At 29.0% G+C, this 19,393-nt stretch overlaps 1 long non-coding RNA gene across 4 annotated transcripts in view; it reads right to left on the bottom strand.

Moving 5' to 3' along the window:
• Window positions 1-19,393, bottom strand: part of LOC129958618 (uncharacterized) — a 246,249-nt gene that overhangs the window by 43,683 nt on the left and 183,173 nt on the right. For all 4 annotated transcript variants that reach the window (XR_008783268.1, XR_008783266.1, XR_008783267.1 and 1 more), the window contains exon 4: window positions 538-697. This is a non-coding gene — a long non-coding RNA (uncharacterized LOC129958618). The remainder of the gene's footprint in view (window positions 1-537; window positions 698-19,393) is intronic.

Below are 19,393 nucleotides of genomic sequence, written 5' to 3'. Positions count from 1 at the left end.
AATTGAAATTTATTTTCTATTCTTTTAATCATTGAAAGTAAAAAAAATGAAGACTATTGGATAAATTCTATAAAATAAAAATTATCGCCCCCCCACTTTAGTGTTTACAATCATATCAAATTCCATCTGACCTTAGAATCATGGAGATCATGAATCATGGATTCTATTAGAAGTATCTGATACATTGTCAAAGATTCAAGTTGCCTTAAAAATTGAATTCAACTCTTTTTTTTTTCTTTTTAAATATTTATCCTATATCTATAGGTTAGGAAGCATTCTATTTTCAGAATCTTTTATCTCATGCTAAATATTTTTAGTAATTAAAAAGCATCATAGGAAAAATGCTTGCTTTTGGGATAGTTAGTTCCAGTGTAAATTGTTTGTTATAAGATTTAGTGTAACAGTAGTATATATATCCTTAAAACATGCATGGACTAGACTAAAAATAAATTAAGCATTTTCTTCAACTTCTATCATTCGAATCTGAAATGATTTAATAAAAATATAAGCAATAAACAGATAATAATTTAATTTTACCTGTATTGTTTCCATTCTCAAGCCTTCAATAAATTTTCCATCATAAGGTTTGAAAGAAGATGATGCATTAAAAAATTCTTGAACGTTTTATTATCTCTTACGTTATATTTTACTTTCTTCTCCATGGTGGCATTATGTGTTTTCACACGGGATCTTCATTCTGAAAAAAAATTAAAGAAATTAGTATGTGATCAAATCTATACAATAAAATTAATATGTAATCAATTCTATACAACGCTGTAACGAAACAGGAGATTTCAAATAATAATGCAAAATGGTTCTATTTTTAAAACAAAACATTTTCTATTTGCAAAACCGTTTAAAAACTTAAGGAAATATATGAAGCATCAAAAGTCCAGAAATTCGAATTGTTTTAAAGTTTAGTTTATTTATGCATAAGCTGTTTTGTATCTGTATTAAAAACTTCTATATCTGTGATAACTGTTTTGCAATGATATGCAAAATAAGTTATGAAGCAAAAATATTCTTTGCTTAGTACTATGTCGTTAAGTGACTAAATCGGTCAGTCTTGGTCACAGAGGAATAGAAAATTTTTGCTTAAAATCTTGAAGTGTCATTTTATTAATGGATAAAAGATAGATCTGAGGTTATATAAAAATGTAGATATCTTCATTTTTCAGAAGTTTATAGACTCAAACAACATAAAATATGTTTTTCTATGTCATTTAGAGTATTTTTTTCAGTCTTGAAATATATGTTAGCTTCTAAGGGTTAAAAAATTAACTCTTAAACCGCGATTAAGACTCTGTGCATCTGGGTGTATTAAAGGTATTTAAAAATAGATTTTCGTCAAGCTTTCGAAACCAAGCGAACCATTGGATGTTTAAAGATTAAAATAAGACAAGATTAAAAGATAAAGAAACAGTAGCTACTCTTTTCTCAAAATAAGATCATGCCATCGTCTTCTAGGTGACATCAGAATTATCGGTGTTCGATGCAATAAATCATCCGTTTTAAAAAAAGTGAAGATTTCCATTAATGAGTTTATCCATATTGTGATGGAAATTACGTTTTTTTTTAATTTATTTATTTATTGTATAGCCGATCATACGAAATCTAAAGTTGGAAGAAAAAAAACTTCCTTTTGCTACCTCTTTTTCCTTAAAAGCTAAAGATAGCATTATGAAACCAAATAATATTTAATCACAATGTATGAGACGGACAGAAAACTTTCCAAGATGCATGGCATACTAATATTTGGGAGACTACCCCAAATGAGGTGGCACAAAATAATACTAGAGGTGTGAAAAAAACATTCTGCCTTCTTCAATATTTGTGAGTAAAACTGTTTTAGATTATAATTTTGACTTTAAAATACTTCAAAAATATTTGCCGAAAAAAATTTAAATTAAATTTTTATTTGTTATGATGATTGAATCTTTTTTCTAATAAATATATTTTATTATTTTTAACTTTGAGATTGCAACATATTTTTCCTGATGAAATCGTACACTTTTTCTCCCACGAAAGCAAGAGAGTCGTGAATTAAAAAAGCTTAAAAAGCCTTGGTATAAAGCATTTAAAATCATTTGAAAGAACAAAAAACCTACATGAGCAATTAAGGAAAGTAATTCTATGACATGATTTAAAATGTTTCATTATCATTCACTTTAATAGGTCTTTATAAAATACTTTTATTTTTAATTAAAATAAACACTTTTAATTAAAATCAAAATCTTTGCCATTCATTTTGTTGCTGTTTAACAACACTTTTTTTTAACTGCATATTATTTGTACGCCGAAATTCCTTAACATTTAATCAATGTTACATGTATGTCTTTCTATCCAATGGCTTTCTATAAAAATATTTTTTTAAAGCAGCTCCATGGTAGGGAGCAAATTTATAATAATGTTTAAAAAACGGTTTCATCTGCTTTTTTTTTTTTTTTTCCAAATTCTTTTCTTGTTTTCTTAAAACTGAGACAATTGAAATCAGTTCAAATCACCATATATTTCACTATTTGTTCAAACCTTTACATTCTCGGAATCCTCCCCCATTTATTTTCCTTCTATGTAGTCTTAATTCTGCGATTTCTCAGAAAATATATCTTTTCGTTCCATATCTTTCCTCTTAATGTGGCTCCCAAAGAATCATACTTTTTCGAGAAAAAATAAGCTCTTAGTCCATTATATCTGTTGGGATGATATTAAGTGCACCCTGTACTGCGTTAAATAACGACTCCAGGAACGATAATTCATCTTCGGAGCATACGCGTACTTTTACATGTGGATACCCTGGTATTCGTAGTACGTGGAAAGTCTTCTTGATGTTCTCTCCCTTTTGATACCCTGGAGAAACAGATGGGAAGAGCGGCAGGGAGAAATAACTGTAGTGCAACAAAAGCAACATATAAAGAATGTATGGACTTGACTAAAGGAATGCCCAAAGTTACGCAGCTGTATTGGTATTAGGCTGCCGTATTTTATTATGGATCGCTCTTCTAACGCTGTTTTGGTAGTTATGTGTGGAATGTTATCAGCTGGCTATTGTGGTTCACTGCACAAAACAGCTGTTCACGTGCTATACTCTAATGTAAAAGAAGTGAGGCAGAGTTATTATGCTGCTGCCTTTATAATGTTTTGATTGAGATGGATTCTCTTCGCTGGAATTGGTAATTTTGGGAAATAAATTAATTTAGCAAGTTATCGGAATTCAGATCAATAAAAGAAGATAAAGGACAATAATTCATAAATCTTTATTCTATTCTAATTTTTTCCAAATTTTAAAAAAGAATTCATAATATAAAAGTTGTGCAGTCAAATTTTGAAATAAACTTTAATGATAGCATCCCATATCTTATTGTATATGATTCGCTTGCGCAAAAACTTGCGCCTGTCATTTGGATTATTTATTATAATTTTTGCAAAGTTGCATTCAAATTTTGTTAATTGGGATATTTTCATACATTATTATATAATATAACTTTAAATACTCATCAGCATATTGAATTGATATAATGAGAATAAGATAATGTAATTAAATTTTAAATTATAAAAAAATGTTTTGATAATGTTTTGATGTTGAGATAAAAGTTTTCCACTGTTTTGATTATACATAATAATAACTTGTTACAACTAATGTGTAATACTTAAACAGCTGATCTTTATTTGTTACTAATGGGTTTTCCTGAGAAACTTAAAATAAATTATTATCCTTACGTTGTTGGCTATAAAAATAAAGTTTATATATAAAAAAAATTTGCTGATAATTATTTATTTCTCAATGAATAGAGAGCGGAAATAAAGCAATAAAATATTTTATTTTAAATAAAGCAATAAAATGTTTTTAAAAATACTTCAAAATAAAAGTCGTGTCTAAGCAATTATGGAGACTGGCAGACTAAAAAAAAATGCCTTGTATTCTGAAACAAAATTGAAGTTTTAAAAAATTAGCCAAGTAACATGAAAAAATGTTAATTAGGATTAAAACAAAATTTTACTAATCCACCCAAAAGAAATAATAATAAAAAAAAAACACTCAGTTTTCAGAAATGGAAGATTAAAACGCTATAAACTTGTTTTGAAAATGATGTTAACTAACTCATTAAACCGTTAAAACAAGGAAATGCCAATTTTAAGCAATTTTCTCTAAATTCCATCAATTATTTGAAATGGACTGTCTCATATAATGCACAATATTGATTATTTTTCAGCTAAGAGAAAATATACAGAATTTCACATAAATAAACAAAAAATTAATAAACGTAAAGCAGAAACAGACCAGCTACTATAAAACAATTTGACCCAGAGATTAATTGTAAAACTTTGACATTTACTACTGATATAACATAAATATATCTAACTCTCTTTAAAATATTTTAACTAAAATAGGAAATCTGTTATCTCTAGACATGTAAAAAAAGAGTTGCATCTTAAAATTATTTGAAGAATCAACAATATTTTGATGACAAAGATATTGTTGAATTTCCATAACCCTTTTCCCAAACCAAAATTCATAGAAGCAATTAATACGAACACTAAAAATATTTAATATTATAATTAGAATTTGCTTTTTATAAAAAATAAAAAGTAGTGTATGAAGGTGTCTTTTTATAACTGAATGTCAATAACACTGATATGTTTAGTATTCTAGCCACGTAATTTTTCAACTAATAACAATGCTTTGATATGTTATAAATGCATATCTAAGATCTTTGTGGGATAACCAGCAAAACTGCTTTTGAATGACTGATTTCTCTGTATTTTAGAAGGGAGGGAGAAATTACTATGTTTTACTGTTTTTTTTTTTTTTTTTTTTTTTTTCATTTAAGAGATGTGATCAGATTAAGTAAAAATTTTAACTATGAAGAGTAAGAAAGAATGCATGCATGACGGAGAAAGGAAAAAAAATAATCTTAGCGTAAAGTCGCGAAGACTATAATTTGCGGTCAACTTAGAAGATGTAAGTCATTAGCGAGATTTCAAAAGACATTGCATGACCTGAACGCCACGGTCTCGACGTGATGATTATGCCCTTAAGATGTAATCTGCATTCGAAAATTCTTTCTCGATTTGAAAACGCATCTGACATGCAAAAGTTCGAAATGATAATGTTTAATGACCAGTTTTAGAATTTTTTGCTTTCCTTCCCCCTCCTTCTGCCTTTGTAACGAAAGAAGCTTTTTCATATGAATTCTTATTCACTTTCTTCCTTAAACTTATAACTAGCTGTTGTAGAAAACAGGTCAACAGATGGTTATGCTGTAAGAACTTTTACACTTAACTCAAATGGCTGGAAGGAAAAATAGTAAGAATTTTAAACAGTTATGGAAAAAAAATTATGATTCATTTGGATGTTGGAAATTTTACTAAATTTAAAAACAAAACAAAAAAAAAAAGGAAAAGAAGAAGAAGAAGAAGAAGAAAGCTTTTTCTAATATGGCTTGAGAAAAAATATTTGAATTATTCCATATTTGTTTATTTTTCTTCTACTGAAATGTTTTTCATATTTTTTTAATAGAAAAATGCTTAAGCTTCTTTGACACATGTGACACATGACATGCGTATATCACAAAAACGAACAAAGCATACATAAAGTGTTTAAAATACTGCATTTAGTAGATGTTTGATTTTTGGGAATACATTTTTAACGAATTGCGCTCTTTTTTTATACTTTCAGAATCGTCAGTCACCAATAAATCATCGTCCATATTCTAAATCTGTTTAATCATTTCATACAAATTTCGATTAAGATTCTGGAATTTCTGCTATCATTAATTTATAAGATCTAAATTGCTTCCTTTGTAAGACTTTAGTAATTAAAAGTTTAAAAAAAAACCACATAAATAAAGACTTTTTTTACCAATCACATTTCTCACCAGTAACAACTATCGTGCCCTCGTATCATATAAATATCAAATTATCTCATTTCTAAATTTATAAGCTGAAATTATGTCTTTCATAGTCATTAATTTTCGACACAAATAATATTATATGGAATCTACAAACATCACAACTGTTTTATGGGAACAAGTGTCACAAGTGTTCTAGTGTTGTCAAATCATATGACAGCGCTAAATAAATATCCCTCTCTGTCTCAGCGTCTAGAAAAATCTGAATGAATGAATTGCCTCGAAAATTAAAATGGGCACTGTGGAAAACACATAATAGCCTCAATAAAGCACGGACCATGCTTCCACATCTGATCTGGAGGTACAACCCGTCATCGGAGTGGATGTAGCAAACCACAACCTCACTGCACGCACCAGAGAAGAAAGAACTAATGACATTATTAGAAACTTCTTATTGCTGTTACAATTCTATCTTAGATGCCTCCAGTGGAATTCTTTGACATTTAAGGATTTATTATTAACTTTTAAGAATATTAATCAATAGTCAAATCATTATAAATCACACAAAAAACCATACCCAAATATAAAGAAAAAACATCTTTCATTTAGATCAGAAGGGAAAAAACTAAACAGTTCAAGAATTGAGATATCTCTATATGCAAAATCAGGAAATCTCAAGCCGAACTGAAATGTAAGTGTAATTCGACTGACTTTAGGAAATATTTATAATGATTCAATTTTTTATCCTTTTTATATCTGTAGCCATTTACTGCAAGTTAATTCAAGTCGGTAAAAAATGTTTATTTTTTCCAAACATCCTGATGACAAAAAAGGCCTAGTTTTAATCGTCTTTCGAATCCATCATTGATTAATCATCTACCGAAGACTGGTTCTTAATGGGATTCCTGCAATCAGTTGACGGACTAATGAGAAAAGAAATTAAATGGCCAAGTAATGAAGGCCTACTCTCTTAATTATTTCTTACATAATTTTCTTTTTCTGCAGTCTGCAAATCACGATTAGACTGAGGAAGATCAGGCTGATGGTTAAAATAAAAAAAAATATGTAAAAAAATATTTAATGACTTTTAATCATTCAAACCAGGTAAACTAGTTTATGGTACACAGCATATCCGCAAAAAATGCTTTTATTATCAAAATTCTATATTTATAATTAACTATTTAATTTTAACTCTTTTAGCGTTTAAGTAATAGAAAGGCACCTTCCGTTTTGGAAATCTGCTCTTCTGCCAATTCTTGATTATTGAAGTGTTGTGGAATTGTAAGTTTTGCATCGAATTATAGCGACTTTAAATGTTTATATTATCGCTTTAATGAAGAGAGCGCAAAGAAGGATTCATCTAATTAAATATATGTGGTATGAATACCAGGCTGGAGGGATGGTAGTGAATGTGTTAAGAACAATTCAAAACCCATAGAACGCACGGGCACGATATTTAAAGAATTAATGTAAAAATAAAAATTTAAATATTGACTTTTTCAGAGATTCTTTTTACACTACTGGCCTGAAGCCCAGTTATGGTTTCGGTGACAATGTAGGGTATTCGACGGGTACATTAGTTCATGATTCGATTTCGCTGTATACTTGATCTTAATGAGCGTTAAATACATTACGACAAAGCACCCTCTCACTGGTTTGGTATGGAAATATGCAAAAGGGCTGACAGCCCAGTTTTCACCTTCGTCATCTGATCTCGGCTTCATCTCAAACTATCCCTCATGCAACTTCAAAATGGGATGTTAATCTAATTAACGACATTCTTATGAGTTAATTACATTTGTCATTTATTTATTTAAAAATTATTATTATTATTTGAAATGGAGAATGGAATTCTCTTTTAAATAACAGAATTGACAAAATTTTGGAAAATATATTCAAAGCAAGAAATTACGAAAGAGTACATTATATTTAAAAAAAGGTACACTTATTTATTTTAGTAAAAGTTGCCAAATTTTCATCATGTTTGATGTAACGACCATTTTGTTCCGAAATCATGCTTACAATGAGTAATATAATTAGTAAATAAAATTTCAAAAGCAAAAATATTAAGACGTTAGATTAGTCTCTTATGGTAAATGTCCGCTAAGATAGCACAATAATTTTCATACAATTTTCTAAAGAAAATGTGATTTAAGAGAAATGAGAACTGTTGAAATGAGCTTATGTCATTCATTATAAGGTTTAAATCAGCGAACTTCAAAACTCAGCAAATGACTTCAGGAACTCGGAAAATGGTAAATGCATTCTTGAGTTAAAAAATAAACGAGAGCGAATTCTCCATTGCCTAATTACAGCAATTTGTCAAATTTCTAATGCATTTTTTTGCTAATTTCTTCTTGCGTTTCTTGCATTAACAAATTATTCGAAAATAACAAGTTTACAGAGAACGAAAGAAAAAAAAAAAAAAGGAAACACCAGAAATAATTCTGAAAGAAATAAAATGAGTAAAAGGAACTCTTCTAGATACGAAACTCACAGAGGAAATTACAACAAAAATGATAAAAAAGAAAAAGAAAAAGAAGGGAGAAAAAAGCTTTTCCATACATACGCACACACGCATACCATAAAAAAAAAAAAAAAAAAAAAAATTCGGAATGAAAAATAACTAAAATAATCACTGCCATCAGCAAGAAAGAAAACAGCTCGTACATTATTTTCGAAGGAAATGTACGGCAATAATTTATGGTCCAGATCGTTTCTACAACACATATTCAGAACAAGAGAAACCGTTCGGTTTTTTAGAAGTGCGGAAAGGGAAGATACATATCTTGAGAGTGTATGTGTCACACTTCCTTATTTATTGTTGATAGATCTACCCCTGAAATGATGAGTTTGCACTGCATCGTTGATTTGTTGTTTTCATCACATATTTCATCGTTCCTTTTCAATCAGTTTTTCCTTCTATTCACTTCTTTTCTCGAGAAGGGGGCCTGTTCGAAAAGTATTTTTGACCGTCGCGTATGAGGAAAAAAAGAAAGAAAAATATGCTTACAAGAAATCAAACCAAAATTTTTCATTTCATTTGTTAAAAGTCTTAAAACATTTTTTTTTTTTCAAATTATGTCACATTCTTAAAAATAAAAGAAAAATATTGAATTTTTTTATGCCCAAAACATGAGTTATCTGAAAGATATTCATCGTACGGATGTAAGGTATTTATTTAAGAATATATTTAGGTTTGCAGATGATAAAATAAATTTTTGGAGAAGGAATGTAAGGACAAAATTTATACAAATTACCATCAAAATATCCTTATGTGGTTTAAAAAAACCAATACTCAGTTCGTATTATTACATTGAATTAATTTCTCGGGACATTTTAAAAATTCATATTTAAATATGAACTAAACTAGTCTTTCCTCTATAAATTCCATTTTGGAGGAAGGAATAGTATTCATAATCAATACATTTAATGTGTGAATTTAAATGGAATGCATTTTGAAGGGAATTAGTAAAAGAATGCATTGCTCAGAATTTTTAAATTTATTTTTCAATCCCCGTCCACTGAATTTTAATAACACTTCTTTAAAAAAAACTCGCATAAGAATATCATTTTTAATGTAAAATCGCTAAGCACAATGAAGCTTTATTTTGACTAGTCAAAAACAAAGAAGAATAAAGAAGCATTTATGTAAGTTGCCTCACTTGATTCGTGGTGAAAGTTTTCCTTTAGGCTTCATTCATTATGCATTTATAACGATTTTGTAAACATCTAAGGATATGAGTAAAAGAATGCATTTCTCGGAATTTTTAAAGTTATTTTTCAGTCCCTTCCAATGATTTTTAATAACACTTCTTTAAAATTTAAAAAAAAAAAAAAAAAAAAACATGCATAAGAATATCATTTTTAATGTAAAATTGCTAAGCACAATGAAGTTTTATTTTGACTAGTCAAAAACAAAGAAGAATGAAGAAGCATTTATGTAAGTTGTCTCACTTTATTCGTGGTGAAAGTTTTCCTTTATGCTTCATTCATTATGCATTTATAATGATTTTGTAAACATCTACAAACAATATTTAATATTTTCTTCTAGTTTGTAAGTGGAATCCATAAAGAAGCTTAAATATATATTTTTTTAAATTAAGTCAATTTCTTAAAAGTAGTGCATATAATCCCGAGCATGATTAAATTTTAAAACCTTTTTCCATTTTTATTTCTTCGAGTTAAGCCAAGCTACGAAGAGTATTTGAAACTAATGACTTACAGCGAAGTATAATGCTCTTTTTCTGCTATAAGGATTTTCGAAATAAAATATTTCTTCTTCGTCTTCTTTTTATTTCTAGACTTCTATATTCTCAAAAAAATTTAATGCAATTATAATTTAGTAAAGCATATAATGCCGTAACATTACGAAACATTGACAATGACTTTATGTCCGAGGATTCTAGAATACAAGATGCAAAAAAAAATTGGATTTTTTTTTTTTTTCTAGATTTGTATGATAAACACACACACACACGCAAAAAACCTTATCTCAAAACTGTTCTTCCTTTATAAAAAAAGAAGGGGAACGGAAATGACTACCGTAAATATATTGGAGAATAATAACAATTCACAGTTTTTCTAACTTTTTTCTAGGGCAATTTAGAGTCGTAGTAATATATTTCCAGACAATTTATCCAAACAATGCATAATGTGTAAATGTCATTTCTATAACTTCGTTACCAACCTAATGAGGAGCCAAACTTTATTATGGTTGCAAAAGCAGACCAGAATTTTATTTTTAAGCTGAAAAAAAAATAAGACAGGTATCTGAATATCAAGCGTAAATATAAATAAAGATGAAGTGTAAAATTTAAAGAATTTTATATCTAGCAACTGTTTGAATAATTTGACTCTGATATTTCATTTTGAGGTATTTTAAATAATTATGTGTTATAAAACAAAAGAAAAAGGGAGTTGTTTAATGCTTACAAAAAATCTGCTTTTCTTCACACAACTTTTGTAAAATCTGACATACCTACAAAAGAAATTTAGATTTGGTTCTACATATACATTTATACATTCAAGATATAATCTTCATTAATCTTTTTACGTTGATGCCAATCGAAGACTTATTAAGCGTTTGAGAAAATATAACTGATAAATAAAATCAGCAAACCTCTATGTAAAATCTAGTCACGTGTCAGAGGGGAGGAGTAATTAATATGAAGGAGCACCTGAACCTCAAGCGGAGAGGACCATCCATTCGAACACGTGGATTTTTCATGAAGCAGTAGGCTGGGGTGACGGATAGTTGAGTTAGGGGTGGGCTTAGCGATGGATTTACGTTCCAACCTCCCCCTCTAGGTCTGCAGGGAGTAAGGAAGAGGGAAAGCCCTCTCTTATTTGAGTCACGTATATTGCGGGAAGAAATTGAAGGATCTTGATATAAATCATCGTCAACCGAATTGGGATTTGTTCAGGTTCTTTTTGGTATTTTTGTACCGTTACTTTGTAGTTGTCAAGGGAAAAGTGAAAGCAAGAATTTGATTTCATGAAGGGATGGAGAGAATACCCATCCCCCATGAAAAATAAATCCATGTACTCATAGAAGTGGAGCTGAAATTTTTCCCCCGATCAGAAATTTTTTATACGTCATAAATTTTTTATTTCATAAATTAGATTTCCCTCTCTTGTTTGTTCAAGAAATGACTTCGTAAAAGTTCAGAAAGTATTTTCGACAAATAATTTATTCTGGAAGAATGGAGCTATTGATTTTGCATCGCATTTATGTATTTATTGTAGATGTATATTCATATATAAATTTTTAACCGAAAACATCCCAAACGGTTATATCCGATATTGGCAAATATTTCATGTACGTCTATTGTGAATATGATTTTGACACTTTCCTTTTTTTATCATACTTTGAATTGATGAGGCGAGACTCTTTCTCTCAAGTATTTTTGCCAAATTTCTAAGCTACAAAATTCGAATAGGAAAGATCTTTTATTTCTAATTTCTCTTAAATGTTATTTATTCCCGACTTTGAAAGAATGATTATAACATTTTTTTTTTCTTTTTTTAAAACATATGAATGGTTTGTGCAGTTGTGTAAATATATTTTGCCAAGTAAGAAGAGGTAACAAGTCACTGTATCAATGAAATCTGAATGATGTCCACTCTAATCATGTGCTAATGGTTACTTTCTAAACCGTTAGTGATAGACATATTCTTTCAATTAACAAAATGTTTAAACAGCGAAAATAAATTATATTTTAGATCGATTTTAGACCACCTCAACAGCTTCCTCAGCTAAGACCCATCAATTAGTGCGCGACATTTCCATGACCTAATCAGCCTAAAATAATGAAATTTAAAGCTTCATAAGTAGGTTAGTTTTGTCCGTAGATGAGTGGAGCTTTTTTCTTTTCTTTATGCTATTAATAAGCAAAGAATATTTTAATAAACATAATCAATAGAACCGGTTCCATTAGTCTTATTTAATAAAAAAATCATATAAAACCGTATACAAATTTAGACATCGTAATTTTTTTCATCAGTGTATATTTACTGTCTGAAATGCATAAAATATGATTTCTAACGTAATTTAAAAACTTTTTTCAAATTGGAAATCTATAACTGTCTCTAGTGATTTAGAAATTAATTTCTGGATCCCCAAATAGAGTATACTCTGTTTGGAGAATGAATTAATAAGATTACTTCATAACATTTATTTAATGTAATGAAAAATGTTCGAAATTTCAACGAAATATTGAGTGTAATATATATGAGTATTAATGGATTCATTCTTATTTTCACTTTATTTTACTTTTACTTTTATATTACACTTATTATTTAAATAAATATTTTGAGTGATAGCTAAAATAGACTTAAGAGTGATAGATAAAATATACTGGTATATATAAATAATCAAAGGAAATTATACCTACGAAAATAAATTGATCTTTTCTTTGTTGAAAACAAACATTTTTTACTCAGCTTCCCAAAAGAAGAATCAAACTTATTTATATATCTTTCATTCTCTTTTTACATGAGTTTCCCAGTTTAACTATAAAGGACAGTGACAAGCAAGAATTAGATATCGCAATAAGGCGTGACATTTGATAAGATTTATGTATCGGTTCATCAAAAGGAAATTTTCAAATATTTTGAAAAAATAGTGGTGAATCCGAGGGAGATTCTTCCCAGAATTCAATTTTGATTCACTAGCGTAAGTGGATGTTGGTATTCCCACCGCATCCCTCAAGTCCCAAGAGCCTTTCCCCAGCCTCTCGTCCTAATCTCCTTCACCCAATTGAAGGTATACTACTCTCTAAGATACATTGAAAAGAGAGGAAAAAAGAGGGGAGTAAAGTCCCAAAGTGGATAGAGCGGTAAACTCTATTGGATGAGCTTGAACATTTAATGCTTTTTTTGTAAAGATCCTAAATCTCCGTTCACTCCTCTGCTTTACAGACAAAATCTGAAAATCCGGTTATCTTGGCATAGGAATGGTACAAGGATTTCATTTTCCGGCTATTTGGACCACATATTGATGCTAAAATGAAGCGTTGTGCTAGCGGAAAAGAGTCGTTTGACTCGATAACATCAGAGACAACTCATTATTTCATAATGAGCGCACTGAAATGTGACTTTTGAGAAAAGAATACACAGAATTACTGTTGTCTTATCTTTGCATCTTGTATTTTATATGCTGCTACTGATAAATCGCAGGGAAGATTGCCACACGTTATTAATTCCGTTCCGTTAGCTTTTCGGTTTAATGTGAAAATCACGAAGGGAACTAGACAATGACAAAAACTGTGAGAATAAAAAAGAATTAAAAATAAGGAGTAATAATCGGATTACAAGAAGGAAAATAAGAATTATCTTTGCGTGTTATAATTATTATAGACACTCTAGACTTTTATCAGACTGCTCATCGAAGTAATCCTTTCATCACAATTATTAAAACAATAATCATTATTCTTTTATCTTAGTAAATAATTCAATAACTAGAGGCAAAATTAAATCTCGTTTCTTTTCTGGGACTTTCTGTTTATGTTTTTATTAAATGTGAAAACAAAATTAAAAAATTATAACAGCAACAAATCCAATTATATTTCTTTTCGTGCAGAGAGACGGAAAAAATAATCGAAACTAAACAAAAATAATATGACATAGGTAAGTCACATAATTTTCGATTTGGAAATTTTCCCATATTTTCAGATTTTATTTGTGATTATTTAGGATATTATCTTTCTTCAACTCATCAATTCGACCATAATATAATTACTTGCAAATAGTGACCGAAAAGATAAAAGCATAATAGCAGACTGCATCCGTAAATTTTTCTTTTTTCCGCATTTTATTATGATTGTGGTTATTTTAAAGAAATAATTTGAGCAAAACATTTCAGATTAATGATGTAATAAAGATTATTATTTTTGTACAACAATATTTATATTTAAGAAAATTCGCAGCGCCAAACGAAATCTTGGTATTTGTATTTTTAATTGAAGCTCAAGTTTTCTATTTTAAAAATAAAATTTTCCTTTCAACATTTTTTTTTCTAATTTTTTTAAATTCAGGCTCCAATAATTTTCACTCTTGTTTTAATTACAAATATTAATCAAATTCTAATGCTTATAATTTCTTGCATCATTCAATAACAGCTATTAGAGAAAAATTTCCGAAACTATATTCTCTACAGTTTCATTTTACTCATTATTTTAAGGAGTATGTCTAACCAAGATCAAGCTTAGTTGCTTCCAATTACAAGTTATATATTTAGATGAAAATGAGTGCTACCCGGCACCATTAGTATCCACAGAGGCAAGTAAATTTTGCCGGGCAATATTAACAGTACGGACAGCTTATCTGTCATGTTGTTATGACAACAGAGGCGACATATTCGGGCCTGAATACAAATTTGGGCCCCAAACACAGCGGACATAGCTGTGTGATAAATAGGTCTTTCCACGCGACAGCTTTGTCCAGTGAGGAGGGGACGAGAAAAATGATTAATAACCAGCATGAACGCGTAGCGACTGCGGCGTTAATTAAACATGCATCCTGATTAAACGATATGCGTGTCCTGCACACCAATATCGCGACGGTTTTAATTTCATAAACATTGTGGAACTCGCTAGATATCGTGCCTCACAACTCAAGTGGCTTTATCAGCATAATGCAAGCGCTTCGAGTTTTCCAATTACAGCAGAGAAGTACAGTGCGCAAGAGAAGTGTTGCAAACTAACAAATTTGCCCTTGTGAAGTAGCTATATCAGAGTACAAGTAGGTGGAACAAATATTTCTTCTCATCTCTCAGTGATTGATTCGCCGTTTTTAAACGAGAAAGAATGTACAAGAGTTTTCAGTTAATGGATTAGTCAGCCTAAATATCCCTGAAAAATACACTTTAATGCTTTAAAGATATTTGCCTTAGAATAACTTTGGCAAACTAAATTAGCTGAATTGAGAAAAGGGATTCTATAGAGTAAATTTTAATTTCCTGAGCAACTGATGAATATACAAATAATTGTAAGACTTCTACAGATTAGCATCTGAATATTCTCATATTCAAATCTTTTTAAAGTATTTTAATTATTTTTGCTCTATAAATAATTTTAATCATCTTCTCTCTACATACAGTTACATAACAATTGCAGTAACGGCAGTAATTACTTTAAACGAAAGTACGTATGCCTCAAAATTCAAAAGATCCATTCATTCCAAAAATGCATTTTCTTAAAAAAATTACAAAAACCGGGGGGGGGGGAGTCATCCCAGATTTAAATCAGGTCCTCAGATTAAAATTATTGAGATTCTCATGTAAATTTTCTACTTATTTATTCTGTATGCAGAAATTCAGAATTTTAAATTCAGAATACTTAAGAGATAATGATATTTTTATCTTTTAAGAACTCGTAATCTTTTTAAACTTGTTTTAAAGAATCTTAAATAGACGAGAGTGTTATTATCTTGTAAGTTCTCAGCTCAAATCTGAATTTTAATCATTATAAAAATCATTATCATCTTAATCAATTTTCCCCCAATTAAAGCTGTTATATTGAAAATATCTGGATTTTTTAAATTTTTCCTTTATGAAATCTTCTGATTTTTTTGAAATGTCCATTTTATTCAGAACCCGAAACTAATCTCTTCATAGTTTAAAAATAGTCACAGAAGTATGAATTTCCTTTACTGTAATTATTTTCTATTTTTTATTTAATATTTTAATTTAAAAATAAACTCAATTTGAAAGTTAAAAAGAAAACGCCTCATTTCGTAAACATTGTTTGTTAAATTATTCATTCAATATCATTTTTAAATGTCAGAATTAAAATCAGCAAAGGGAATGATCTTTTACGTATTGTTTTATATCTTTGTTAATACTTATTTTCCGAGAAAAAAATGCTCGAATTTAGTTTTAAGTGTTGCCATAAAATCATGTTTGAAATTTATATAATACATAGTTTTAAAAAACAATTATCTTTTTATTTAATTGTTTATTAATTCTTTATTCTTACCTTACAGGAGGAGGTGACAAGAATGGAATGAGGCATGCACTAATGAAGATAAATGTTCTTATATGATGCATTCACCAAAATAGATTTTAATGCGTGAATTTTTCTTATCGTATTTAAATGGATATAAGGAACTAATAAATATTAAGATTTCAAAAAAGCAACAAATTCATAAAACAACTACAGGGACCTTATTCAAAGTTATAGATCTTTTGTAAGCCTATGAATGACTATATTCTTTAAAAATAGGCTTGTCAAAGCAATACATTTTGATGATATAATTATCTATTTTAATACTTTCGAATTTTGGTATGATGAAGAAATTTTAGCAACAATAAAGCATTAACAAAGTATGTATGTAAAAAATTTAAGTTTTTAAAAGTTTATCTGCTTTTTTATTATGCAATGCCTATCGTAATTTATGAACCCATTACTGAAAAAAATATTTGGAGGAACCTACTTCAAAAAGCTATATTATTAATGAGACCCCAAAATCTTTGATTTCATGAAGGTAATTTTAAAATCTTTTCCATATTGATGAAATCCCTTTTAAAACTGAATTGCAAAATCTTCAAAAAATGATATCAGATGCTATTCTTCGTTAAAAAAAAAATTGTTGCTGATGTTGATGTTAAAAAACTTTTGTGACTTCTGAAACACACTCAGTGGTTTAAAATATCAGAACAACATTCAATCAAATTTCGATTTGTTTTACGAAATACGTGAGTTTCCACCATTTTTTTTCAAGCTTTTATCTAATCAGGAGCATCAGTAAACTAGCTAAAAGAACTTTGGCAGAAAACGGTTTATCAAGATTCTTCAATATTTTTGAAAGAAAATAATTATGTGTATAAAGCACAGAATAATATTCTTATTTGAATAATAAAGATATTTACCTCAGATTTCTTTTAGTCATTCACTCTGAAAAATAAATCGTTTCATGGAATTTTATAATATATGTGCTACTATATTTGGCAACAAATACTAAAGCCTTTGAAAATACAGAATGGAATACGGTGGTTGTGACAGAAAAGGAGAAAAAAGAAAATGCAATTAACTAAATGCAAAATCTTCAAAATAATGCAAACATTTTTTAATAAGTTTTTCAAACTCATGGTATATTCTTTAAAGTTATGGAATTCATTAATTATCTCTTGTCCTTGATAGCCTTATAGACAGTAAAAGAATTTTAACATAAAATGAAAAACACTTCAAATACACTTTTTAAAATCTTGTTCTTACTTAAATATCAGAAAGAAAACTTTAATATAAAATGAAAAACAGATCAAATACAATTTTCACAGCCTTATTCCTACTTAAACAGTCAGTAACAGACAGTATTAACTTAAACAGCAGTTTGAGTATCTACTTAAACAGGCAATTTATTATAAAATTTAAAAAAAAAATACTATTTTTACAATGCCCTTCCTACTCAAACAAGAGTTTTTACACACTGTTCACTAAATTTCCTCCTTACTGTAGTGATAATAATAATAATCAACAAATATATCGAGCTGTCTAAGTGAGTTTGGAATGTATCGTTATCTCGAAGTTTACGATTGCTATTTCGCAAGGATCTTATTACTGAGTTGTAATAGTCCCTAAAAGCAGTTTAATTTATTTTGACTGTGTGGTGAGCCAACGATGCGTGCTATAAAAAACCCCAATGAATCGTAATGTGAAACATGTTGTAAATTATTCACACAGGCACAAGTGAAGCGGATAATTATATTCGGTATGTTGTAGGGATCCTAAATGTGTGTTTAATGGTTCAGTCATTTTTCTGTCGTAGGTGTATGTTTGATAATTCATCGTACAAAGCCGAAATACATAAATGCAGTAAATAATGTAGATTGAAAAAAAAAAAAAAGCTTGACGATAGGTCCATTTGTACTGTAATTTTATTTTTGTAGCTTATTATTTCATTTGCAATTCTACTGATTCGAGATAATTCTAAATTTTTGCTGAAACTTTCAAAGTATATCGTCTGAATATTCTGCAAGAAATCTATTTCATCTCTAGAACTGAATGATAAAAAAACTTCAGGGTTCTTGGAGGGGGGAGGACAGGCATCTTACAAATGTCCATTTGACCGTAAACAATGGAGGATCGGTATCACTGCATCAATCATATCAGTGGACTGTGAAGATGTCTTTGAAAACTGCGATCGAATCTTATAGTGATCTCCAGACAGATTAACTGACTCTCTTTTCATGCATGGTGCATGAGCATAATTTTATGTGAGAAAATGCGGAAAAAGCATAAACTATCGCTGATTCAGTAATATAATGTAAGCGAAGAGTTGTTTAAAATAATCATGAAATCGTCAATTTTTTAAATAATCATGAAATCATCAATTTAAAAAACAATCATGAAATCATTAATTTTTTAAATAATCATGAAATCCTTAATTTAAAAAATAATCATGAAAATATTGAGTAAAGATCGTTATGTTTGAAACGAAGATGGTAGTAAACAAACATTGACTTTTTATACAGATGTTCCTAGGTTTTTACCCATGCGATATAAAAATGCAGATAATATTTTTGGCCTCATTTGAATCTTGCATGTCGGTAATAGTACCAGTTTACATTACATTATTAAATTGATTCTATTATTTCACAAATAAAACATTTTAAAATCAAATATTTTCATAAAATACAAGTAAAAACATACTTTAAAGCTATAATTTTAATTATAGATTGTGTCATATTACAAAATGATACATCTATGTTTTCTTGCTACAATATATAAGTAGAAATATTATTATCAGGAACGCAGACAAACATTTTTTTTTACTTAAGTAATATGAATTCCCTTGGTGTTTTTCTTCAATCTATGTTAAACGAATTAACAGTGTAAGCTCAATGGAGGTCAAAGCAGCAAGACTGCTTGCTTAAACGCCTTGGCAGAAATTTGTTATATGGAAAAGCGGTCTGTAAGATCAGACGGTCAAATTGCTCAATGATAATAGTTATTGAAGATTCCTCATCCTCCATCTCGCGAAGTTCATGATCCTCAGGGTGACAGGGACGTATTTGTCAATTTATCAACGCCATTCCAGTCGGT

This window comes from Argiope bruennichi, chromosome X1, assembly GCF_947563725.1.
Source record: "Argiope bruennichi chromosome X1, qqArgBrue1.1, whole genome shotgun sequence".
Taxonomy (NCBI): domain Eukaryota; kingdom Metazoa; phylum Arthropoda; class Arachnida; order Araneae; family Araneidae; genus Argiope; species Argiope bruennichi.
This window is presented reverse-complemented; position numbering and strand designations above follow the sequence as displayed.